At 43.3% G+C, this 26,711-nt stretch overlaps 1 protein-coding gene across 3 annotated transcripts in view; it reads left to right on the plus strand.

The window, feature by feature from the left end:
• FGD4 (FYVE, RhoGEF and PH domain containing 4) overlaps positions 1-26,711 on the plus strand; it is a 279,090-nt gene that overhangs the window by 114,358 nt on the left and 138,021 nt on the right. Inside the window, exon 2 of one of the 3 annotated variants that reach the window (XM_077469318.1) lies at positions 3,496-3,718. The exons of the other annotated variants lie outside the window; for them this stretch is intronic. The gene's annotated coding sequence lies outside the window, so the exon portion shown is untranslated. The remainder of the gene's footprint in view (positions 1-3,495; positions 3,719-26,711) is intronic. 3 annotated transcript variants of the gene reach the window in all.

The raw sequence follows: 26,711 nt of genomic DNA on the forward strand, positions 1-26,711 counted from the left end.
AGACTGAGGGAGATTGTGTCTTTCTTTTGCTGGTAATTAATGCATGCTTGGCATTTTTTTTTTTTTCCCTGTATGCGACAGATCGGCGAGGATAACAATAAAACGCTTTGTTTTTCTTTTTTGACACTTTCGAAGAGCAGTGGGGCCCCTGCGATTGGTTGAGGTTGAAATCATCTGAAAGAACCTGCCAGTATTGCCCACAGCCACCAGTCAGCTTGTTGTCGGTTCTTGCCCACACTTTCAGCACAAAAGGAAAATTTCTTATTTGTCACATTGTATTTCTAGATAGGTGAGGCCCATTGGCCCTATAAAATTATTTTTTATACAGCTGAACTCCATAAGCATATTTTGGCTCTTTTGGGGAGAACAAAGGTAAATGGTTCCCATTACACTGCCCAATGTGACAGCGGTCTCCATAAATACTTTACCAGTAATATAAAGAATTAACTTAAAATCCTTAACGCTAAACTGCAAGATAATCATGTATTGTCTAAATACAAGATCCATGTGTCTTCTTTGAATCTTGGTGTACATTTTGTGTTTCTTCCAGATCTGAGAAGAAAGTGGGGGGGGAAGCATGCGCCAAGGACAGGATGGAGCTTTCATGCGTGCCCCCATAGCAAGCTATGGGAGCATTCAGCAGAGGGGAGGAGCCAGGAGCACCAAGGGGGGACCCCAGAAGAGGAGGACCAGGGCTCAAAATCCTTAAACATAGCAGTTAAATATGACATATTTATTTAAGAAAATAAATATAAATATGAAATAAGTTTACAATCGTTTGCCAGTTTACCTGTAGACTTATCTGATTTTCCGATGAACAAGTAAAAAATAAATGTGGGCCCACGATATTCAATTTTACAATGCGATTACAGGAGGCTAGTCACCCGCATACATTTTTTTTTTTTTTTTATAATTTGTGTTGCCCCCCCCCCCCCCCCCAACTACTCAGCAGATCATAACTCTAAGTGAAGCAATCATAAGAAAGCCTTAAAGCATTTATAAAAACAAAACAAAAAAAACTTCAGTGCCATACTGCAAGTTACAAAACAGTTACTCACCGCCCAACAGCCCGTATAGCCTCTACCCCCCCCCCTCCCCCTCTATTCCAGCACTGCAGCCTCTACCAATCTCTTTGGCAATTGACACTTTCGGAAGTGTTAGATGTCTCTCTATGATGCTGCACATCCTCTGATTTCCATCATGCCAGAAATTAAAGTGGTCCCTCTCTGTCCAGGAGTGTACACGAGTGTTTCAGCCGTCCAAGATTCTCCCTCCTGATTGGCTGAGAAACATTGGCTGCCGTCAATCAAAGTCAGCTAGCCAATCAAATGAGAGGAGGCAGAGTCGGGTCGTCTCTGTGTCTAAATGGACACGGGGAGCTGTGACTCGGCTCGGGTGCCCCCATAGCAAGCTGCTTGCTGTGGGGGCACTCAACAGGAGGGAGAGACCAGGAGCATAGAAGAGGGACCCAAGAAGAGGAGGAGCTGAGCTACTCTGTGCAAATCCACTGCAACAGAGCAGGGAAGAATAACTAATTGTGTGTTATTTTTACAGGAAAAAGACATTTTAATCACTTCTACTAGCAAGGTTTAGAAGGAAAACTTGAAAAAAAAATAAAACAAATGTCACTTTAAAAATATTAGCTTTGTCTAATTTAAAAGTGGACAGTGTCAGTAGGATAGTGGTTGGTGCCAGTAGCTTTTTATTATTATTATTATTATTATTATTATTATTATTATTATTTAATTTTATTTTTATTTCTTTCAATTTTATTTTGTATATTTTTACAGTTTTTAGGAGCCCTGTTTGGGGGCCTTGGTGAAATATCAGGCCTCCACTGCACTGGACAGTGAATGAATAGGAAGTGCCCTGAGGCTTCCTGTTCGTTCACAAACTGAAGCATAGCAAAGTTTACTATGCTTCAGTTATTAATGAACACAGTGAGTTATCAGTACCAATCACTCACTTTGTTCATTCAGAAAAGCAAGGGGCTGGTAAATTACACATTTACAGGCCCCTTCTGCCCACTCTTCATCCTGAAACATCCTCTGCTGCAGCTGGTGGGAGAGGAGGGGGGGCAGGAAGTGCTGGGGGATGCCAAGGGACCACATGGGGCGAGAGGAAACTGGAGAGGAGGGCATTTAGTGGAGCTGATCGGCTGTAATTTCCTCCCTGCAGCAACTGAATGCCACTGGGAGGCAAGGTACTTCCTATTCACTCAGCAACACCAACAGTGGGAGTTAGTTGGAAGTTAGGTGGTTAGTCTATTGCAGGGGTTGGCAACTGGTCGATCACAAGCAGGAGATGGGTAGATTGCGCCCCTTGGGTCCTCTTATTTATTTTACCTTTTTTTATTTTTACACGGTTTAAAAAAATAAAAATAAAATTGTGTCACTTGTATTCCTCTTATGAGGAATGTAAACATCCCTTGTAATAGAAATAAAGCATGACAGGACCTCTTAAATATGAGATCTGGGGTCAAAAAGTCCTCAGATCTCATATTTACACTAAAATGCAATAAAAAAGAGCTATGGGCGGAAGTGACGTTTTGACATGGAGACGCATGGGGGCCATCTTCCCCTCACTCGTCTTGATGCACAGCCACAGGAAGGAGCCGCTGCCGCCGGCTCTGGTAATCGGCGGAGGGCACCGGACCGTGGCGGGCCCCTCTTCTGCCTCAGATTCAAAGTGATCTCGTGGCGAATACACCGCAGAGACCACTTTTAAATTGTACCGAACCGCCGGCCGAACACTGGGATGCCAGGGTTATGGCAGCTAGCTGCTGCCATAACAAGAATATCGGTCCTCAAAGTAGGGACGTACATCACCGTGTGGCGGTCTAGAAGTGGTTAAAATTAAAATTTTTTTTTTTTTTTTTTCCTTTAAACTTCCCTCCTAAAATTATGGTGTGTGTGTGTTATACGCCTGTGCGTGTTATACATCAATAAATATGGTTTTGTTTTGGGGGTTTTAATCAATCTTCAGGCCTAAAATGTGCATTTAATGTGTGCAAAAAATGGTTCTGACAGTGAAGGAGTTCTGGGGAATTTGGAGTTCTACAATAACTGGCTAATCGGAATCTTCCTGTAATGGGTATGTAGTTTGGACCTTATGCAGGGGGGTGTTTTCCGTACTTGCCAAACTGTCCCATGTTTCCAGGGTCTCAGGTTTTGAGTGTTTGCCCCTTAGAAACATTCCGTTCACTAAGCCTCATCATAATTTACACAATAGACACAAAGCATAGAAATAATGCAAGGTAAAACATAAGTTTTTTTTTTTTTTTTTCTTTTGTATTAAATATATTATTGTGTAATTTTTATTTTCTTTCTGTAATCCCATGCAGTTGTGTATTTGTTACTCAGACTTGCTCAGACGTAAAAAGACCTGAGAGTCTATTTCTGTACCGTCTGCTCAGACTAGTTGAAAGTTTGTGTACTTTTTTTTTTTTTTTTTTTTTTTTGGTTGCACAACAGACATCATGTGATATTTTTTTAGGATTCGATACTGCAGCAGGCGTCCTCCTAGAGAAGTTAAAGGGCTGCTAAATGACTTGTTGGCTGATATGAAAAGAGCTTTGAATGACGAGGAGAAGGTTACAAGGTTAGGCCGCGGGCATTTTTCCTAACTGAAGACTTTGATGGGATTGTAGTGGGAGATGATCTTGCATACAGATGACCTCCTGTTTGGTTGTCCCATGGAATATTGCCACCTGACACTGGTAAGCTTCCTGAGGTTACAATACCATGTGAATGTTGGCATCTTTGGTTACCTTTTTTCATATGATTTTTATTTTTATTTCTTAAATCGCTCAGTGGCTGGAGTGTGTTGGCCATCGGAAAGCTAGTTTCCTGGAAGAAGAGATGGTTGTCAGGTGTGAAATGATGCATTAAGCGTGTTTTTCTCACATTTTCATGCTCGTCCATTGAAGTCTTTTGGAGCCAAAAATGCATGACCCTTTCCCAAAGATTCTTCTGTGGTTTTTCTGAGCGTCGGCGCATCTCTCGGATGCGAAAAGGCACAATAAGATAAATTGGAAATGAAGTATTGGGTGGTTTTTTTTTTTTTTTCTAGACTGGAGGAGATTTTAGAACATTATTTGTCACTATTGATGTTCTCACCAAAAGTAAGGAGAAAAGCCCACATTTTGGGTTGTCCCTAGAACAGTAAATAGAGGTCAAATATTCCAATGGGTACACTAGTTCTGGTGATCCTGGTGACAATTAAGGATCCCCTCACTTGGGAGGGATTTCCTCTTCTTTCTGTTTTGGTTATGGGACATCCCCTCAGGAAAATCCCCCCAGTAGGACACAGATGGCATCTAAAAACCTCACAGGAGTTATAACCCTCATGTACTTTACTTTATCTAAAATGGGATTTTTTTTTTTTAACTTAGTGGTTGTAAACCTCAAAAATATCTAATATCTATAGCAGGGATGTGCAATTAGTGGACCTCCAGCTGTTGCAGAACTACAAATCCCATGAGGCGTTGCAAGACTCTGACAGCCACAAGCATGACATTCAGAGGCATGATGGGACTTTTTCAAAAGCTGGAGGTCCACTAATTGCATATCTCTGGACTATAGTGTCTACTTGACTCAATCCAGAGCACCAAGTGTCGTTTCTGTCTGCTGCTTCATTCCTCTGCTATCGGCATGAATCGCTTTTGATAACTTTTCCTGATACCAAGAGAAACATTTTGATGGGGATGGCACAGTCTGTGATTGACAGCTTCAGCTCTGTTCCTGTGTACTGTGCAAAAGGGGGGTTGTCCCCTCCCCTTCCCTCCCCTCCCCTTCCCTCCCCTTCCCTCCCCTTCCCTCCCCTTCCCTCCCCTCCCCTTCCCTTCCCTCCCCTTCCCTCCCCTTCCCTCCCCTTCCCTACCCTTCCCTACCCTTCCCTTCCCTACCCTTCCCTACCCTTCCCTACCCTTCCCTTCCCTACCCTTCCCTACCCTTCCCTTCCCTCCCCTCCTCTTCCTTTCCCTTTCCTCCCCTTCCATCCCCTTCCCTTCAATCAGCTCTCAAAGCTTTCCTCATTGAGTCTAACTTCAGCTCCCCTCCCCCTGCTTTTCAGAGCTGAGAGGTCCTTTGTAAATTCTGCACCTTGAATGGATATAGGGGAAACTACGCAGCTGTAGTTAAACAGGTACAACTTAAATAGGAAGCTTTGTTTCATCTCTGTGTATCACCTGAGGCCAGTCACTTCACTGGGTATATGTAAGGGTTTACAACGCATTTATGTTCTATTTGAAGTGCTTCTGGAAACCCTTTCAAACCACTTGAAATGGGAGTTCAAATGGTTGTAAACGGGACAAATGCATGTAGAATTCAAGAGTCCATTAAGCTAGTCACAGAGACAGCAGGAAAATGCAAGGCCTTGCTCACATGAGTGTATTATAGCGTACATCCATGCAAGGGCCGCGTTTGCCCACAGGGATGCACAGATGTTCCACGCATCCTTGTGCAGGCAGTCCCATTCATGTCAATTGGGACACAGTGGCTGCACAGACACAACTGCTGCTCCCAGAATGAAAACAAATGCAGCCACCACATCTATGGACTGGTAAGCTGCTGATTTTCTCCTTGGCACAGAAATGGTGTTGTCAATGGTTCTCCCTATCACAAAGATTTTCTGGGATGATATATTGACTAAGAGATGACACAGTAAGGCTCCATTCACACTAGTGTTTCTCCAAAGTTGCATAATTTCCAGTGTGACTTTGGAGAGCAAATTTGACTTTTTACACTTAATGGATCTAAGGCGCATCAAAATTCCCACCCAAGTAGTGCAGGCACCTTTTCAAAGTCGCTGCAGCTATAAGTCAGATTTGAACGGGTGGCATTGAAAAGAATGGGGTGCGAATTGTCATTCGCCTTTCATAACCAAAGTCGCATGACAAACTGCACAGCCTAATATAAATATTGTTGCCTGTGTTCACAAATCCTTGACATAGATCAGCCTCTTCTGCAGCCTCTCAACTTATGACTTGTTACAAAGTTACAGTGTTTCCCATCTTTTTAAAAATAAATTGGGTAGGGGGGGTGGGTTAGGAATACATTAATTTGGACATCATTTGCTTATCAGTTTATCAGCTGCCCCTTTTGACTGCTGGACACACCAAACCCCTAATTTAAAATGGTTTGTGGTACCCTACTGATTGAAATCAGTGGAGGTAGAACTTTTTATAAGAAAGCCATACATGAATCGAAATTTGGCTGGTCCCTGCTAGACTGGCCAAATTTCGATCCATGTATCGGCAGCCTGTTGTTTTTTTCCCAAATGATCTTTGCTGCCAGCTATAGCTGGCAACACTGATCATTGTATTCTGACGGCAGGGTAGACTTCCTGCTGTCGGAAAACAAAGGCTCAACAGGAAAGATTCCCGATCCACATCGAATGTGTGAATGGAGAAATTGGCTTCTTTTGTTTTTGTTGTATTTGGCCAGCTTTATTGTGCATAACAGCCAGTCACAGTTCCTTTTTATTCTAGCAGCACTGGAGAATGAAAAAAACATGTAGTGCCGGCTTCTGAAGAGCACGCGCTATGTATTTTGTCATTTAACCTTACCCTTGAACCGCAGTTTGGTTTTGGGTTCGGTTATTCTAAATTTAGACCTCAGCACCAGTCTAGCTGGACTGCCTGGTGTTCTGCCTGACCATAGGTGGCGCTGTCATCATGGCAGGGTCTGGAACGCAGTCTAGTAGGGTGCATTAAGGTTATTCTCTCTTGGACCCAGCCCAGTGGGAGTGTCACTCTTACTGTGCCTTCTGGGAGGGGGTACTTAAGGTGCGGATGTCACGTGTTTTCGGGGGTTCTGGTCCAGAGGTGTTTTCTGGCTGTTTGGTCCTGGTCCTCCTGACCAGCCCCCAGGACTGCCATGGCCTGGGGTGCAGATCCACCTGACTTCAAACCTTGGGGCTGGCTAGCCCGAGGTAAGGAAACTGAAGGAAGGATTCGGAGGGGATCGGGTGACGGTTAGTGGAGAGGCCCAGCAACTGTGAAGGTATCCGGGGAAGGACTCTTCGGGAGAAGGCCACGCAAAGGTTGGCTTCTCAATAAGAGCCTGGACAAGTTGAAAGACCCCAAGTGAATCCAATCTTGTGTGGTATCGCTGGACCAGCTGCAAGACACTGGTACCATACGAGGATTCTACAAGCTGTCTGCAACCGTTCAGTTTTACTAAAGTGTTACACCAAGTCTGTGGCAGAGACTTGTATCTGATTTAAACACCTTGTTGGCTGCTAGACCTGGCGAGAGAAGGACTATCCAATAAGGGTGAGGATCCATCTGTGAGTGGCAATTCTCTGGATTTCCTGATATGAGAGATGTGTTTTTCTATATTGACTTAGCACTAAGAGTACCGGGACTTTTCCTACCTAAACCCTCTAACCCTATGTTGAAAGACTTGTTTTTGTTAACTACTTTTTTGCAAATAAAAATCCCTTTAAGTGGATCTGGCATCAGTCTTTGCAGTTCTTGGGCCATCTACCTCGGGAAACCCCTAGAAACGCACGAGGTGAAGAAGGTAACGGTAAGCCCAATTAAATCAGCCGCTCCTTCAGGGGTTAGTGCTACAAACATCTTTGGTTGTTACAAGACAACACTTTCACCTATGAGGCCCCATGATGAGGAAACTAGCGTCCATTGCAGAGGCAGCTTGTATCTGTGGTAGCCACCTGTGTACACTTCACCACTAAAGTGCAATTAAAAAAGTATTCATACCCCTTGAAATTTTCCACATTTTGTCATGTTACAACCAAAAACATGTATTTTATTGGGATTTTGTGATAGACCAACACAAAGTGACACGTAATTGTGAAGTGGAAGGAAAATTATAAACAATTTTTACAACTAAATATCTGAAAAGTGTGACATGCATTTATATTCAGCCCCCTTTACTCCGATAACCCTAATTAAAATCTAGTGGATGCAATTGCCTTCAGAAATCACCTAATTAGTAAATGGAGTCTACCTGTGTGTAATTTAATCCCAGTATAAATACAGCTGTTCTGTGAAGCCCTCAGATGTTTGTTGGAGAACCTTTGTGAACAAACGGCATCATGAAGGCCAAGGGACCCACCAGACAGGGCAGGGATAAAGTTAGAGCAGTTTAAAACGGGGTTGGGTTAAAAAAAACATGCCAAGCTTTGAACATCTCACGGAGTACTGTTCAATCCATCATCTGAAAATACAAAGAGTAAAGCACAAATGCAAACCTACGTAGACATGGCCATCTACCTTAACTGACAGGCCGAGCAAGGAGTACATTAATCAGAGAAGTAGCCCAGAGGCCCATGGTAACTCTGGAGGAGTTGCAGAAATCTACAGCTCAGGTGGGAGAATCTGTCCACAGGACAACTTTTAGTCATGCTCTCCACAAATCTGGCCTTTATGGAGGAGTAGCAAGAAGAATGCCATTGTTGAAAGAAAGCCATAAGTTTGCTTTTTGCGAGAAGCTATGGGGGGACACAGCAGACATGTGGAAGAAGGTGGTCTGGTCAGCAAAACATAAATACATTTATGTTTTTGTTTTTAAAGTGGAGGTTCACACAAAAAGTCTCTACAGGTATCTGCACCCATTTTCGGGAATAGACTCCCACGGGAGTCACTCCCCTTCGCGTCACACCCCTCTGCGTTCTGGGAAACGCACAGGTCCCAGGACACGCCGGGGACCAGTGAGGATGCAGAGCGCGACTGGCGCATGCGCAGTAGGGAACCGGGAAGTTAGGCCGCAACGCTTCACTTCCTCATTCCATCACCGAGGATGACGGTGGGGGCAGCCGAGAGATGAGAATTTGTTCGGCTACGGCTGCCGACATCGCGGGCACACCCTGGACAGATAAGTCTCCATTTATTAAAAGTCAGCAGCTGCAGTATTTGTAGCTGTGGGCTTTTTATATTTTCTTTTTGAGTGGACCCCCTCTTTAACAACTAAATATGGAAAATTTCAAGGGGCATTGTTTTCAAGGCACTGTAAATACCATAACATTCAGGAGTATTACAGAATGGCAGTAAACAAATAAAGAATAATCCCGAGACCCCCTTCACTCCTACTGTACGGGTGATTGTGTGTTATTTCACAATTTTATATTGTGTGGACCACCAAGATGCAGGAAAAATCTGACAGGAACCCTTTTTTCTGTGCAATACACCACAACACATGGATGGTGCCTTTGAAAACAAACAGAACACTGATATTTCACCTTGGCCTGAAAACTGGTCCTAAAGGAAACTTGCTGTTTTGTTCCCTAGCTTTCATGACCGAGACTTATTATTTAGAAACAGGCCCTCCGATGAGCATTGGGTAGTGGTCTGGTGCGAGAATGGGGATTACACATCATTCTGGCCCGTTCTCCATACCATGGGAGTGGAAACACCCTGCGTTCTGACTCACGCTGCATTAAACGGCTTTAAATCAGCAGTTTTCTTACGGCCAGTTTAATTGTTTGAGAATGTCAGCTGGCCTGTTCTGGGATCTGCTCTGGTATTCCCTGTGGTCCCTGTCCTTGGAAAATCTGTTTAATATTTGATGGGAGGATCAAATTAATTTTCTAGCTCGGGTTGGTGACAGATTATGCTGTATATCACCATCTCCTACAAATTTCTGTCACGGGGGTTGCTTATGCTGTGTATTCAGCAAGTATGTTCAAGTATTCCCGCGTTTTTCATCCACCATTTTGTGGGCTGGGACAACTGGACAGTGCTGTGGACCTTTCCAACCTTTTACCATGGAAGAATCCTTGAAATCATTTTCAGAACCCCACTAAAAAATTATTCTCTACATGGTATATTAGCGTGATCGTTAGCTTGTAAAGGGTTTTAAAGACTTAGGCCCCATTCACACCTGAGCGTTTTGTAGCTTGAAGCCTGAAGCTACAAAACGCTGGAGGGGAAAAAAAATCTTATTCTCAATGGAGATGGTTCACATCTCTACTCCAAGTCGCCTGAAGCCATACGCCTGAAGCTCAAACAAGTTCTGGACCCTTCGCTCGAACCGGGCAGATTTGGGCGTTTTTCTTCTTTTTAAATTGGTTACCTTTTGCCCTGCACAAAAACGCGGTAAAAAACGGCGTAAAATCGTGCGATTTTCTGCCTGAAAACGTTATGCTCAGGTGTGAATGGGGCCTTAAGGAAGATTGGACAGTGCAATTGCTCAGACAGAAGAGTATTTACTCAGGTCAGCAAATGTGTACATAGTCTGAGCTTTGCATGACATGTACATCAAAAATGGATTACGCCTAGGGCCACATGGAGGATTTTTGATCTCGGGGACTGAAAAATCGCCTAGAGATGCATTCCTTTTCCCATGCAATTTATGCTCGATAATGGCTCATGCACACAGGCACAGAAAAGCATCACTTTAATCCATTGAGAATTTGAACCCAGCTTTATATGGTCCCATCATCCTATGAACACAACTGCCTGAAGATAAGTAAACTTTGTGCTGCGTTTAGATCTGTAAAAAAAAAAATAAATAGAAGAATTGTATCAATTTTTTTTTTCTTACCGAATTTGAACCCAGCTTTCTATGGTTCCATAAACGCAACTGCCTGAAGATAAGTAAACTTAGTGCTGCATTTAGATCTGTAAAAACAATTTGATTTAGTAGGCGATTTCTGCGCAAATGCAAATTGCCATGTTGCCATAAGCCTTGTACACACGGTCAGATTATTGGACGAATTTTCATCCGTTTTTTGTTTGATGCTAGTCTCCAATCGAAAGTGAAGCAGGTACTCACCATCAGAAAATTTTCTAATGATAGACTTCAAAGTCAGAAGTAATGTAATGCATTGAATTGTTTTGTATGTGTTCTTTCATTTCTGAGCATGCCTAGTCTTGCTCTTTAGATTTTTTATTTTTTTGTCAGAAAACCTACTAATCAAAAGAAAAATCGGACATTGTGGTCACATCAGACAAAAATTTTCAGTCCTGCAAATCCAGTTTGCCGAAAATTCGTAATCTGCTGTCAAAAGCAGCATACTAATGATCAGAAAATCGTCAGATCATTCATCGGATTAAGTTTTTATCATCGGTTTTTCTGACAGTGTGTACGGGCCTTTAGCCTGACTAACTTTGTCATACATAGAGGGTTATTTACTAAAGGCAAATCCACTTTGCACTACAAGTGCACTTGGAAGTCCAGTCGCCGTAGATCTGAGGGGGACATGCACGGAAAATAAAACTTTTTTTTAGCCTGTACATGATTGGATGAAAAAATCAGCAGAGCTTCCCCTCATTTCAGACCTTCCCCTCAGATCTACAGCAACTGAACTTCCAAGTGCACTTGTAGTGCAACGTGGATTTGCCTTTACTACATATTGGGGTTGATTTACTAAACACACAATATAAGGGTCCGTTCACACTGGGGCAACTCAGATCGGACAGGTCGCCCCTAGTCGCCTCAGGTTGGACAACATGTAAAAATCAATGTAAGTGAATGAGAGCCATCTTAATGCACATTACTGAAGTCGCTCCGACTTAAGAAAAGGTTCCTGTACTACTTCAATCCGACTTCTAGGCGACTGGTACCCATTGATTTCAATGGAGGTCGCCTCCAAGTCGGATCTCCGTCTATACGGAGGCAACTCTCTCAGAATTATTAGCTCTCAAGAGGAAACTCCACGCCAAATTTATGAAAAAAAATTTGGCGTGGGTTCCCCCTCCGAGAGCATACCAGGCCCTTAGGTCTGGTATGGATTTTAAGGGGAACCCCCCTACGCCGAAAAAACGGCGTGGGGGTCCCCCCCCAGATCCATACCAGACCCTTATCCGAGCACGCTACCCGGCCGGCCAGGAAAGGGGGTGGGGACAAACGAGCGCCCCCCCCCCTCCTGAGCCGTACCAGGCCGCGCGCCCTCAACATGGGGAGGGTGCCTTGAGGAAGGGGGGGGCGCGCGACCCCCCCCCAAAGCACCTTGTCCCCATGTTCATGAGGACAAGGGCCTCTTCCCGACAACCCTGGCCGTTGGTTGTCTGGGTCTGCGGGCGGGGGGCTTATGGGAATCCGGGAGCCCCCATACCCTATGTGAATGAGTATGGGGTACAATGTACCCCTACCCATTCACCTGTGAAAAAAAAACACAACACAGGGTTAAAATAGTTTATTGCACAGCTCCGGGGGTCTTCCGTCTTGGGGGGGTCTTCTCGCCGGACTCCTCCGCTATCTTCTGCTAGCTCTTTTACTAGCGGAGGAGCCCGGCATTCTTCTTTCGCCGCCCTCTTCTTCCGACTTCGGGGGTCTTGTCCCCCTCTTCGGTTCTTGCCGGGCCACCGTGCCTTCTTATAGCTCTTTTACAAGCGGTGGCCCGGTCTTCTGTCGCTGCTGCCGCTGCCGTCTTCTGTTCTTCTCTTCTGGAGATGTTGCCTCGTTGCTCTCTCCGCTCACTATGACAGAACACGTGGTGTGCGGCGACTTATATAGGGACATCGCCGAATGATGTCTCCGCCCATTATGATGTCACAGTCCCAGAGGATGCTTGTAAAAGAGCTAGAAGAAGGCACGGTGGCACGGCAAGAAGAACCGAAGAGGGGGACTCCCGTATTCCGATAAGCTCCCTGCCCGCAGACCCTGACAACCAACGGCCAGGGTTGTCGGAAAGAGGCCCTTGTCCTCATCAACATGGGGACAAGGTGCTTTGGGGTGGGGGGCCTGGTATGGCTCAGGAGGGGGGGGGGGCGCTCGCTCGTCCCCATTCCCTTTCCTGGCTGGCCGGGTAGTGTGCTCGGATAAGGGTCTGGTATGGATCTGGGGGGGCCCCTACGCCATTTTTTCGGCATAGGGGGTTCCCCTTAAAATCCATACCAGACCTAAGGGCCTGATATGCTCTCGGAGGGGGAACCCACGCCAAATTTTTTGAATAAATTTGGCGTGGAGTTCCCTCTTGAGAGCTCTTTCTCTGATTGGCCGCGGAAAAAGTCGCCTGGCCTGGGGCGACTTAAAGTCGTGTTGTAAGTCGCCCCAGGTAGTGTTCAGGTCGTGTCCAAGTTGCCTCCAAAAGTCGTGTTGAAAGTCGTGTTGCCCCTGTGTGAACGGACCCTGACAAAGATACCTTCACCATTGAATTTTGTTGTGCTGTGGATACAGGTGTGGTAAATGGTTAATGGGCAAGTACCAGGGATTTTTTTTCATTTGTGACATTTGATTGTGTCTGTAATCATTCTGCATAATTTAAAGGGGTTGTAAAGGTAAACATTTTTTCACCTTAATGCACTCTATGCATTAAGGTGAAAAAACATCTGACAGTGCGGTCCCCCCCAGCCCCCTGTTTTACTTACCTGACCCCTCAAAAGTCCTGCGCTCGCCTCCGACATCCCCTTCACCGCTCAGCCTGGCCGTTGAATGGCTGGAGTGGATGGATTGAAAGCAGCGCAGCCATTGGCTGTCAATCACATACAATGATGTGGCACGCCGGGGGGCAGGGCCGAGTGATAGTGAGCGGCTATAGCCGCCGGCTGTATCACAGGAGCGTGCCCGCAAGTGCTTCTCACCATGCGAGGGAGCTCACATGAACTTGAAAAGTACTTGTGGGGGCAAGCAGAGACAGCCGCCGAGGGACCCCAGAAGAGCAGGTTCGGGGCCACTCTGTGCAAAACGAGCTGCACAGTGGAGGTAAGTTTAACATGTTTAAAAAATAAAAAAAACAAAAAAAAATTCTCTTTACAACCCCTTTGAGGAGGAACTAGTTTTGGGAGTCTTGCCTTTTTTGCTACAGGTGTGCGGATGTACCCTAATCATTTTCATAGTTCTCGATGCTGACTTCACATAAACCAGTCACGTTATCGAGTCACTCATTAATCATATTATTGATAACATGGCAGTCCAGGTGCTTCAGAATAGGGAAATAACCAATTTAGGGCATGAAAAAAAAACAGTCACATCCATCCTTGTGTCCGCTCCAAAAGCGGGGGATGGAAAAGTGAACACAAGTTCATACTATTTGCTATATAAGCACTCTTTGACTTTGATCCTACTTTGCTGCAATGGTCATGTGACCAAGTTCCTAGTCTCTTACTCACATGGTTTTCACATTGGGGTGCTCAGAGCAACACTTTCTTCAGGAACGTTCTGCACCGAAATGAAAATTTTGGTACGAAATTCAGGATGCACATGGCCAAAATATATATATAAATATTTATATATAATTGTATTTAACTTTTTTTTTAGATAATGTCATGAATTTAAATTAATATGAATTTGTCGGCCATTATCAGCACCTTTAGTGCAAGGAAAGCTCAAGAAAAATGCATCCCTTTTAAATTCAGTGTATGTCTTTACGCTTCTGTTGTGGTAAAAATCTTGCTTTCTGCATTTTTGATCAGTTAAACACACAAAAAACACCCCATCCCTATTGAAATGCATTGAAAATGCATTAATACTGCACCTGTGTTACATTTTTGTGTTTTGTTTTTTGAGTCGCTTGACCTATGAAAAACACACCATAAGCACAGTAAATTTTTGGCAAAATTGTGTGGGATTTGGCGCTATTATAGGCACCTTTTTTCTCTGCAAAATGCCCAAAACACAATTTTTGGCCGATATGTTTTGGCCACCAAAATCTTGGTTAATGTCTTGTTTTTCAGTCATTATCTCAGAAAATTTTTTAACATACATTTAAGATCCAATCAACATGTGGGAGGAGGAATTTGAAAAAGGAAACCCTCTAAAACTAGAGAGATCAAGACTTTAATGGTACCACAATGAGTAAGATAAAATAACATTTTATTTGTACAAATGTTAAAACGTTACTGTTGCGTTAAAAAATCTTGAATATTACATAATGGTTGTCTCATACAAACACAGCTGTGTCATGTTCTCCCCATCATCAAAAGCAGCTTTAGGCTTGATGTACACGGGACGTTTTTACAATCTGTCCTGAACGATTTAACTTGACAGATTGTAACCCACGATTAAAACGTCCGTTTGTGTTTTTAGAATAGTTTTTTTTTCTTTAACCAAAATAGCCAAAAATGAAAAATGCCTGTAAATGAAATGCAGCTAAATGTGAGTTACCGTGTTTACCCACTATTGGCGCTTGAAATGCCTCTAAATTCGGCGTCTGAACTTAACACATAAGATAACATTGGATGAGTTCAGGGGCAGTTGAAAAAAGCAGCCAACTGCCTCTGAATGTCCGTTTACCAGCAGCAGTGTACATGAGGCCTAAGGGGATACATTTCTTGCTGTAACTTCGAAACACATTTCACGGTCAACAGCCTGCTCCATCAAGAAGACTAGCATAATAAAGCTCTTTTGTGGAAATGTGGATCATTCATAAAAAACAACAAAATGATATGGCTAACGATATGGATGGCATGGATAGTAAACGACTGGCGTGTATCTAGTCATAACCGGAGGAATATTCCTCTACATGTGCTTAATAATCCAGAAATTGTGTAAGCCAAAGGTCTCCACATCAGGTCCAAATTGTTGTAGAATGCCTCCTGAGAAAGCTATTGAAAAGAGTTGCCCTGTTTAGAGAGGTCCCCCTGCTGGATGGGTATGGTGGTGAGGAGATTCAGCCCTGTATATTCTAGAGCAGGGAGAGCAGAGGGTGATGGAGGATAGGCTTTCCCACAATATGTAAGCCTATACCCGAAGACCTGTGTAGACTCGAGATAAACCCACCTAAGCCCTTGTACACACGGTTGGACATTTCAACAACCAAATCCGTCGGATTTTGTGTGACGGATTGTGTCCGAAACTGTTGCATACACACGGTCTGACAAAGTTGTCAGAAAATCCGATCTTTCAGAACGTGATGACGTAATTTTGTTACGATGGGACTACGTTCAGGCTAGTGGCCAATAGCTTTGATGTAGGAATTTGATCTGAGCATGCGTGGCACTTTGTCTGATCAAAATTCTCTACACATGATCGGAGTATGTCCGATCGCACCAGTTTGTCGGAAAATATTTCCAGTAAGTTGGAAAATTTGGTCCGATGGAATTAGTCCGAGGCATACCACAGACAGTCGGATTATACGACAACACAGTCCGATAGGACACATTCCGATGGATTCTCCGACCGTGTGTACAAGGGCAAGAGGGACCTATACTGAGGAGTACAAAAGAAATGGCTGGACATTCTATGTTAATGTGCACTTCTACTGTGGTGAAGTATTGATGTTGGACTTTAAGCTGTGAAGGTTCCAGGCGTTTCCTGAGCTCTTGACATGAACAAGACATGAACTGGAAAACGTTTGTGTATCCCCTTAAACTGATGAAATGGCAGGTGTGCACCACAAAACATATCTTTACGGTCAAATAAAGATCTGTTATCCATGAAACATCACAATTTCACTCCATCCATGTACATGCCACAATCTAATTGCACACCACAACGGGCACCCCTGCCATTCAGGTCACTGACAGGTGTTTTGACCTCCTCCTATCCAAGATGCTGGCTTAAGTGGTTACGTGTGAACAACGCCACCGCCGCCTATTAAATTGTGCAGGGTACAAATCTGTCTGTGCGGCTGCTGGTCACAGCTGTTTGCGCAATATGTGCATGGGGATAGTTTTTTGTGCTGGCAAGACTGACAGATTCTCATCTTCCATTGTTCATTTGGAGGAGCCCTTATAAGATTTGATTTCTGGCTTTTCCTTCTGAAAATGCTAGCTGCCTGGGTATCGGTCTGATCCTCTTGCTCCAGTGCTCTGGGTCACTGATCCAGGACAGCCTACATCTGTGTATTTTACAAGCGTGCTTAGCTGCTTAGCGTTAGCGAAGCTCTTTTGCTCGTTAAATCATTACTGAATATAGGAGCGAAGTATAAAAATAGAAGGCACAAAGGTCAGGCTAGGCCGAGGGCTGCTCTTTACGGATATAATAGATCTGATGGAAATGTGGGTCAAGCAGAAGATGAAACTTGTAACCCAAAATCCATGCAGAAGAGCCCTTTGTTGGAAGGCACTGAGGGGTTACTAATAGTTCAAGACAGGTCATCTTTATGGAATGCCTGTAGCCAACTTACAGCCAGGAAAATGTGTAGTGCACGAGGACCGAAAAACAATGCCATGCAAAGACCACACATTACAGAACACAATGGAGCTTTGTGTCAGAAGGAAGGTAGTCCATGTGTATGCTGGAGTGAGATTGAAAGGGAAGTACTTGAAAAGATTTGTAGATACATATGTATCAGAATAACGAAAATGACTGTCGATGTGTGTTCATGTTTGAAAGGGTTATTTTATTAAATGTTTTGCATGTAATTTGTAGTTATTACAAAAGCATCAAAAGACTTTGAAGCAGCTGTAGTTGCTACATAGAGTATGGAGCTTGTAGTGCTTGCTTTTTTATACAGCACTGTGATTGGACTTTACTACTACACTACTTACTACTGAAGCCCTACTCCGGACAGCAAATAATTACCTGACATAGGGAACTCCCATACCACAAGAAGTAAATGCTTCTGAAGCCTAGGGGTTGAGTAATATATACTTGCCTTATTGCTTGCGCTGGCTGGTTACCTTTGCTACTCCACTGGTGGCAAGCTTTTTTATGGATGAGTAGTCCTGCATTGTCCATAAAGGTCTCACGCTTCGGAGCGTTGAAGAGAAGAGTGCCGAGTCCAGGAGGAGCAGGAAAAAGGGTTACACCCTATTCTTCTACTCCTAAGCCAAAAGAGCAACTTGCAAAAAAACACCCTTGCAGCGACGACCCCCCCCCCCCCCCCCTTCCCTCTTCCCCTGCACTGCAATGGTATTTATTTTTTATTATCCTAAAATTCATCTTTAGTGCAAGTCATTAACTGAACCATTTGCCTACTGGACACTTTTACTCCCTTCCTGCCCAGGCCTAATTTTCAGCTTTCAGCGTTGTCACACTTTGAATGACAATTGCACGGTCATGCAACACTGTACACACACAAAATTTTTATCTTTTTTTTTTCACACAAATAGAGCTTTATTTTGGTGGTATTTAATTACCACTGGGTTTTTTTTTTTTTTTTTTTACTAAATAAACACATTTTGTAAAAAAAAAAAAAAAAAACTTTCATAGTTATGATGGGTGCTGATGAGGCTGCACTGATGGGTGGCTCGCATAGACAGCACTGATGGGCACTGGTAGGCAGCTCTGATGGGTGACACTGAGGCACTGTTGGGACTGCACTGATATTTGGGACACTGATAATCAAGGCCCTGATCATCAGAGTACATGTCCCTTTTTTTAGAGAAGTTGGTTATCGGCGCTCTCCTCCCCTCCTCCTGCTATCAGCATGAAGAAAGGAGTGCTGATAACTGGCTTCTGTTTACATCCACGACCAGTTATGATTCGACACAGCTGATTACAGGATAAAGAGCCACTGATTGGCTCTTTACCTCAATCTTTTATCAGCAGTTTCCTCCGGACACTAGAATCACAAAACACGCTGCCAGTGCCCTCAGCAGGTGTGTGGTGGGCACGATCATGGGACCACTTTAGTGGAAAAAAAAAGGCAAATAAAAAAATATATAGCGTATACAATTGAGACATATTGTAATTGAATGTTATTAAAAATTCCCTTTCCTTTTCAGTATGCAGCTCTGTAATTTTCTGTAAAATGCAGTACTATATGGCTACTAGGGATGAGCCGAACACCCCCCGGTTCGGTTCGCACCAGAACTTTCGAACGGACCGAAACTTTGTGCGAACTTTAGAACACCATTGAAGTCTATGGGACTCGAACGTTCGAAATAAAATGCTAATTTTAATGGCTAATATGCAAGATCTTATCCTAAAAAGGGTTTGGGGACCCGGCTCCTGCCCCAGGGGACATGGGTCTATGCATAAAATGTTTTTAAAAACAGCAGTTTTTTCGGGAGCACTGATTTTAATGACGATTAAAGTGAACGAAAAAGTGAAATATTCCTTTAAATATCGTGCCTGGGGGGTGTCTATAGTATGCCTGTGAAGTGCCACGTGTTTCCCGTGTTTAGAACAGTCCCTGCACAAAATTACATTTAACAGAAAAAGTCATTTAAAACTGCTTGCGGTTTTAATGTAATGTCTGGTTCCAGCAATATGGATGAAAATCATTGAGAAAAATGGCATGGGTAGCCCCCCCTGCCCGTTACCAGCCCCTTTGGGTTTTGTACGGATATTAAGGGGAACCTCGTACCCAAATAAAAAAAAAGGAAAGGCATGGGGCCCCCTCAGAACAGCAGTATACAGGCGGTGCAAACAAGACAGGGACTGTGTAGGTTTGTTGTGTTAAGTTGAATCTGTTTGTAATTTTGAACTGGTACATTTTTAAAGTGTAGCTCCAGTCAAAAAAAAATCTATCTTTAAGCTTTTTGGAAAACATGGGAAGGGTTATCACCCCTGTATAATTTTTTTTTGCCGTCTTTTTTTCATCTTCCTTCCTGTTGTCTCCTTCCGTTTGCAAGTTGGAGACGTTTGTAAGTTGGATGTTTGAAAGTAGGGGCCTGCAGATGCCTGTATGAGAGAACACCAGCAATAAAGGGTTGATACAGGTGTATACTGTGCTGTGTTGTGTTGTAGGCACACAACACCCACTAACTACAGCAGATGCCTGTATGAGAGAACACCAGCAATAAAGGGTAGATACAGGTGTATACTGTGCTGGAAGCACACAACTCCCACTAAATCCTGCAGATGCCTGAGAAAAGAACACACTGTCCCTGCCTATCTAGCTCTTTTCCTGCACGCCGGAACACACTACACAAGGCCACTGCGCTGGTGGCCTTATATAGTGTGGGGCGTGTACTAAACACCCCCCTCCCCCCGAGCTATAATAGGCCACGGGCATCTTGCCTGTGGCCAATTATTGCTCTCTTCGCTGCCGGCGCTGTGATTGGCCAAGCATGTGGGGTCACAGTGCATGCTTGGCCAATCATGAGCCAGGAATGCACTGTGATGGTGCAGTGCATTGTGGGCCGTGAGCGCCACACGAATTTGGCATGAACGGCCCATAACATTCTGTTTTCGCCAAACGTACGAACAGACGATGTTCGACTCGAACGTACGTTCGACTCTAACACAAAGCTCATCCCTAATGTCTACCTAGAAGAGTTCTGTACGCAGAATGTGTACAGAACACCCCCCCCCCCCCCCCCCCGGAAAGTTTCTTGCTTGTGTGATTGGCTCACTGATTTTAACAGAAGTCTACACACAGATACAAGTGAGATATCGGGCAACCACTGCAACAAAAATGTCATTTTTGGTGATATACTCCCAATAGGAAATCGCATCTAAAGGGAGACAGACCCTGCAAAATTCACTCATTGGAGCCCTGCACATGCTGCAGCTGACTGATAATTATGTAACCACTCCCATTAGATTCACTTACCACATGGACACGAACAGTGATTTCTTCAGAATAACAAAAGGCAAGAATCTGCAACAGTTTGTTAAAATCCTTGCAATGTACCCTGATCACCCAGAGGGGAATGTTTTTTTCTCAACAAAAGTGGAGTTACTCTTTAAATTAGGTAAAAACAATATTCAAAGTGTCTCGAATCTATAAATGAATGTAGCTCTGTGTTAAACAATACAACATTTTTTAGTGCATGCAGAGTAAGTACCTGAATTTAACCTGGTATCAGCCCATTTGCGGCTTCCTGTACAGCAGAGCTCAGGCTAGGAGAGGGAGAAGCGGCACAAGAAACCAATACATTGTACTGCACTGCTCCTGTGCTAACAAGGAGCATGCTGATGAGAGAAGAGAGACTCCTAGGTCTGCTGCTTCTCCTTTCACTGTCCAGTCACAGGGAGAAACCTTTCCGGACAGGGCTACGGTGTGTGACAATGTTGTGTAAATTGCAAAACTGAGTGGACAGGAATACAAATCCTTCAGCAGGTAAAAAAGCTCCTATATATGTGTTTTATCTGTGTATTTAACCGTTTGCCTGGAGTTCAGCTATTACGTGCCTTTTCTGTATAACAAGTTGTATTTGCAACGAGTAATTCGAGTCCCAGCAAGTACAATAGGACCAGTTGTTCTTCATTTTACCCTCTAAAAACAGATGATGGCTGTTGACTCTTTGCCTATTATTAGAAAATGCTGTGAACAGCTGAAAGACAGGAAATGCATTTCTCTACGAAAAAGTATTTTAATTTGCTAAAGGTTACCATAGCACGGGTGGGGGTATCAAGGTGCTATATCCTATTGCTTCCAAAAACAAAGCAAACCTTTTGGGCAAAAATCCTATGCTGGTCACTGGTCCCCGAAAAGTGTCAGAATGTCCATCTCAGTATCGCAGTCCCTCTAGAAGTTGCTTTTTGACGCCATTACCGTATTTTTCGGACTATAAGGCGCACATAAAAGCCTAAATTTTCTCCCAAAAACGACCGTGCGCCTTATAATCCGGTGCGCCTTATATATGACCTGTTGACATCGCTGGAGTTCTTTGTTAACAGTATCTGTCAGATGGGCGCGCATGGAGTCACAGATCAATAGGGATGGAGATTCGTGGAAAAAGCCACCCGGTCTCTTGACGTAAACCTTCGGACTATAAGGCGCACGTAAAAGCCTAAATTTTCTCACAAAATCGACCGTGCGTCTTATAGTCCGATGCGCCTTATATATGGAAATATCCATTTTATCAGCCGGTCGTTGCTAGTGCGCCTTATAATCCGGTGCGCCTTATAGTCCGAAAAATACGGTACTAGTAAAAAAAAAAAAAAAAAATCCCATAGTTTGTAGATGCAATAACTTTTGCGCAAACCAATTAATATACTCTTATTGAGATTTTATTTTTTACCAAAAATATGTAGCAGAACACATATTGACCTAAATTGATCAAGAAATTATTTTTTTTATTGGCTATATTTTATAGCAGAAAGTAAAAAATATTGCTGTTTATTTTTGTTTTGTTTTTTCAAAATGGTTGGTCGTTTTTTGCCGCAGAGTGGCATTATTTTGTGTCTTTGTTATATGCAGGGATTTTTTTTCTCAGAGAATAGGTCTAGGAACTCCCTGTTTCTGAGGCCATTCTTGTTTCTGCCCCCTAATCATACCGGAGCACTGTTTCTTGATTCCACCCCACCACCCACCTCTCGGTAGAGCCAAGTATCATTTTGTGGTGCCAAGTCATTTGTATGGAATTTGTTTGATGGCAAGAAAAGCAGTAAAATAGAACCTCCCCAGCAACGATGGACCCCTGCAAAAAAATACCACCAGCAACAAGAGATCTCCCAGCATCAGTAAACCTCTCCCTCAACAGCAGATCCCTTCCAGCAACAATTGACCACCCAGCAACATAAGCCCCCCCCCCCCCCCCCAGAAAACCAGCTACAATAGACCACCCTAACAAAAATAGACCACCATGCAAAACAGATCCCCTCTAGAAACGATAGATCTCCCATCACCCATTGCCATTACATACAGTACATTCAGAACTGAAGGTGTTGGAACTGCGTTCCCCCGCTGAAAAAAAAATCCCTGGATATACTGTATGTATAGGGTTCAATTAAATGGTCCATCATATCATCCAGCTTGAAGAATTGGCAGCATCTAGAAGCAAAGATGTTCCTGATTCCATGCAGCTATCTTGTTATCAGAGAATGAAATAGAAGGGCCTAAAACAGCAGTTTTTCTGTTAATGGTTTACAAGCCTTCTAACTGAACATTTGCTACTTAGCAGAAATCACATATAAGAAATAACTGCCAATTTTAAACCAGAAACCGGTCAGTTATTTTTATTTTTTTTTTCTAACACTCGACCGCCAAACAAACACCATCAATAAAGACAAATTACACTAAATTTGGCAAGAATTAATGAGCAGCAGGAAACCTCTTATGTTTGATCTTGTAACTTTTTAACAATTCCCCATAAATTGTATTTACAAGGTTCTTGTTATATATAAAGTGTGTTGGTTTTATTTCTTGGTTACATTTTAAAGCGGTTTGGTACCTAAAAATGAAACTTCATATTAATAAAATCACCAGATCGAATACTTACCTAAATGAACCCTGAAAAAAAAAATATTCTTTACTTACCTTTTATTTCAGAAGTTTCTGCTGACTTCCGGGTTGTCCTCCCGTGGGAGTAGGCGTGGTTATCGTCCTCGCAATGGTCCCTGGGAAATTTCTAAGCTATTTCCCAAGAATCCATGGGGGGACAATGAAATTGCGAAATCTCGTGAGATTTCGTTAGGACGCCGGTCACGTGACGAGGGCGTGTCCGAATTTTCCATTTTTAAAGTGGGCAGGCAGCTGTATCTGCCATTACCACTGCTATCACTGAGCATGCGCGAGATGGAGCGGAGCATGCTGGGACATCGATATACAGGAAGTAAATGCCTGTGGGCTTCAGACGCCCACACTTAAAATGGAAGACGCCAGAGTACTTTTTTAAAAGTCATCCCGAGGAAAAGAATCGTCGCGCCGGGAGTCAAAAAAACGCCGGACGTGGATGCTAAGCAAAGGTGGCAGTCGCCCACCTGTGACACAGGTAAGAAAAAAAAAAAAGAGCGGAATCCCGCTTTAAATACTTTTTTTCCACTGTGGTCAGTGCGAATCGCAGCTTGGCCTGCTGACCTCTCATCCTATCACGGCTGTGCTGGAAGTTGGTCCAAACAACAGCGGGTGCAAGTCAGTTGATCTTTAGAGCTGAACTCCAGCCAAACCTCTAAATGCATAGATATAAACTGGCTTACCTTTTTTATGAAGGATTTTTTATTCGGTTCCGTCCGTTTTTACATTTCTCCTGGCACCCCTCCACACTGCACAAACAGGTTTGTGAAGTTGAGCAATGCAAGGCTCAATTGAGGAAGCTACAACAATCTTTATTTGATATAATGACTGCCATTGACCGCTACTAGAAGCTTAAAATAATTAACATGGCTAAAAAATAATTAGCACAACATAAAATGAGTTACTTGCTATAATGCATGTAACAAACCTTACATAACTTGCTACACACGATAACATAAACAAGCTACTATGCACACCATAATTCACTACTAATCATTATGCTCCATCAGAGAAAACTGTATTGGTGCACCACCAACTAAGAATACAATTTTAATTCTTTTTTAATCTTCAAAGTGCATGCACACACCCATCCATCCATGTCTGATTGTGTTGAGCAATCCCCCTAGTATTTCTAGCTGTGACCATATTGAGTAAATGCAAGTGATGTAGCATTTACTTCCTGAAATCTATCTGCCCTTAGCTCAGGCATGCAGGCATCAGAGTGTGCTTGGCTGAAAAAGCCCTTACTCCCAATTAATGAAAAAAAAATGCTATGTAGACTCATGAGATGTTTAATCGCATAGTTGCCATGGTTAAACATGCATGCAGAGGTTACCTATGGTTAGAGATAGATCGCTGCTGGATGCAGACTCTGCAAACAGCTATGGCTGCCCTGTCATTGGGTAGTACAGGTTGAGTGGCCTCCATGGTTTCCTATACCTGCCATCACAAACACAAGAATCTGCTTATTCTTGCCCCTGCAATTTGGTGCTTGCCCATGTGAAGGGAGCCTCCGGCAACAAAACACCCTAAGTATTCGCTTCACAGCTAAATAAATTGTGTTACCAATTCATGATAATAAACAAAAACAAAAAATCACAAAAGTACAAAACCGTACAGCAATCGACCATGTATTACTCCTGACAGGTAAAGTGAATAACATTGATTATCTCATTACAATGGTATCTGAAAGCGGATGTGATATATTTAAATATATATTTAATAAAAATTGCCAATCCTAAGGGTTTGAGTTGACACAGGCCAAATTGTAGGAGCTAGGTGACTAGGTCAGAGCAATACCAAAACTGCAGCTCTTATGGGATGCCCCTGGTTTGCAGTGGTCCAAGGAACAAAAGGACTAACTGGCAACAGGGTTATGGGTGGCCATGGCTCATTGATTCACAAGAAAGTTGAAGGCTGGCCCATGTAGTCCACTCAAATTGCTTAAAAAGTTAATGCTGGTACTGATAGGAGTCAGAACACACAGTACATTGCAGTTTGTTGTGTATGGGGTTGTGTAGCTGCAGACCAGTCAGGGTACCCATGCTGCCCCATGTCCACAGCCAAAAGTGCCCTCAATGGGTATGTGAGCATCAGAACAGTATCGCAAAGCAATGGAAGAGGGAGACTTGATCTACCTGATCTCGTGTGGATGGCTAGGTGCATGGGGGTGTGTTTGTTTCACCTGAGAAAGAGATGGCAACATGATGCAGTATGGGAATAAGGCAAGCCAGTGAAAGCCTGGGAAACCTTGGGTCCTGCCATTCATATGGATGTTACTTTGACACGTACCACCTACTTAAACATTGTTGCCAATCAAGTACACCCCATCCTGGAAGTGGTATTCCCGGATGCAAGATGCAAGTGGGATCATGCACCCTGCCACACTGCAAAAATTATTCAAGAATGATGTGAAGAACACAACAATGAGGTGTTGACTTGGATTCCAAATTCTCAAGATCTCAATTCAATCAAGTCTAATCTATGGAAACCCCACCTCAGTTTACAGGATTTAAATGATCTGCTACTGGCTTGGTGCCAGATACCCCAGTGTATCTTCAGAGGTCTAGTGGAGCCCATTCCTCAACTGGTAAAGGCTGTTTTTGGTGGCAAAAGGGGGACCTACTCAATATTAAGTGGGTGGTCATAAAGTTGAGGCTGACCGGTTTATATCAAATAAAGCCTTATGGGTTAAGGATTTGTATGTTTGTAATTTTTATGATTTTATTTTATTTTTTGTATATTGTTATGAACTGGTAATGAAGTTTGTCTAGCTGTGCAGAAAATATTTTGAATGCCTGCTCCTCCAGCATGAGATGTTCCTCCCTCCGGAGTCTGTCTTTTAGTGCCACACACATAAATGGAAGAGACCACAGGTGACACTTTCTTTTTCACCCTTTGACACTGTCACCTTAAGGAATACCCAATTTACCTATTATTTGATGGGCACAAACAGCAGTACAGAACTTCTGTGCAGTCTGCGTCTTGTTTTTGCTATTCACATTACTTTCTTGTGATGTGACTGATTACATTATCATATTTATAGGTTTGGGAAACGCGACGGATGCGTGTAAAGGGTCTGCAGTTGAGCTTTTAATTCCTCTTTGTTTTATGAAACTGGAAGCTGTCTGTGCTGCGAGGCATCATTGACTTCATTGTTGTGGGGATGTTGTTCCTGTTTACTAGTACATCTAATTTTTACAAGACTACAGAGTAATTAATATTCAGGGGCCTCATTAATCAAGTTTGAAGGCAGAAAAAAAACGGTCTTGTTCCTTCCAAAAGTCATATTCTGGTTTTCACCTGCCAGTACAGAATATCGGACTTGCTGGTTGCCATAGGCAAATTCCTTTTTATATGACGCCCAAAGATTTGCACACGTGAAGTATTAGAAATGCAGCAGACTGTAGTTGCCATGTACAGATCATCATGGACTTGAATACCAGACAAATTATATCTTTATAGTTTTCTTTCTTTAGGGTTGGTGTTTTTGTCTGCGACACCATTGGCGAGAATTTGCCTCACTTCCTGTCTCTGTGACACTTGTGCAAGAAATGAGGGTGCTGTTGTCATTGAAACAAAATGCATCAGGCACTTTGTTGCCTGGGGACAGGAGCAATCTTAGGTGGGACGACTTCTTTAATTACAGTGACTCAAATGAGAATGTTAGACATTCGTATCTTTCAGCCCAAAGAAATCTTTTTTTTTTTATTTATTTATTTTTTTTTTTTTTTGGACAAATGCCTTTTTCTGCACAAGATATATGCACGCACATAAGACTTTGGTTCTAC

Source organism: Lithobates pipiens, unplaced genomic scaffold (assembly GCF_037356315.1).
Source record: "Lithobates pipiens isolate NorthernLeopardFrog02 unplaced genomic scaffold, aLitPip1_a1.2 Scaffold_8, whole genome shotgun sequence".
Taxonomy (NCBI): domain Eukaryota; kingdom Metazoa; phylum Chordata; class Amphibia; order Anura; family Ranidae; genus Lithobates; species Lithobates pipiens.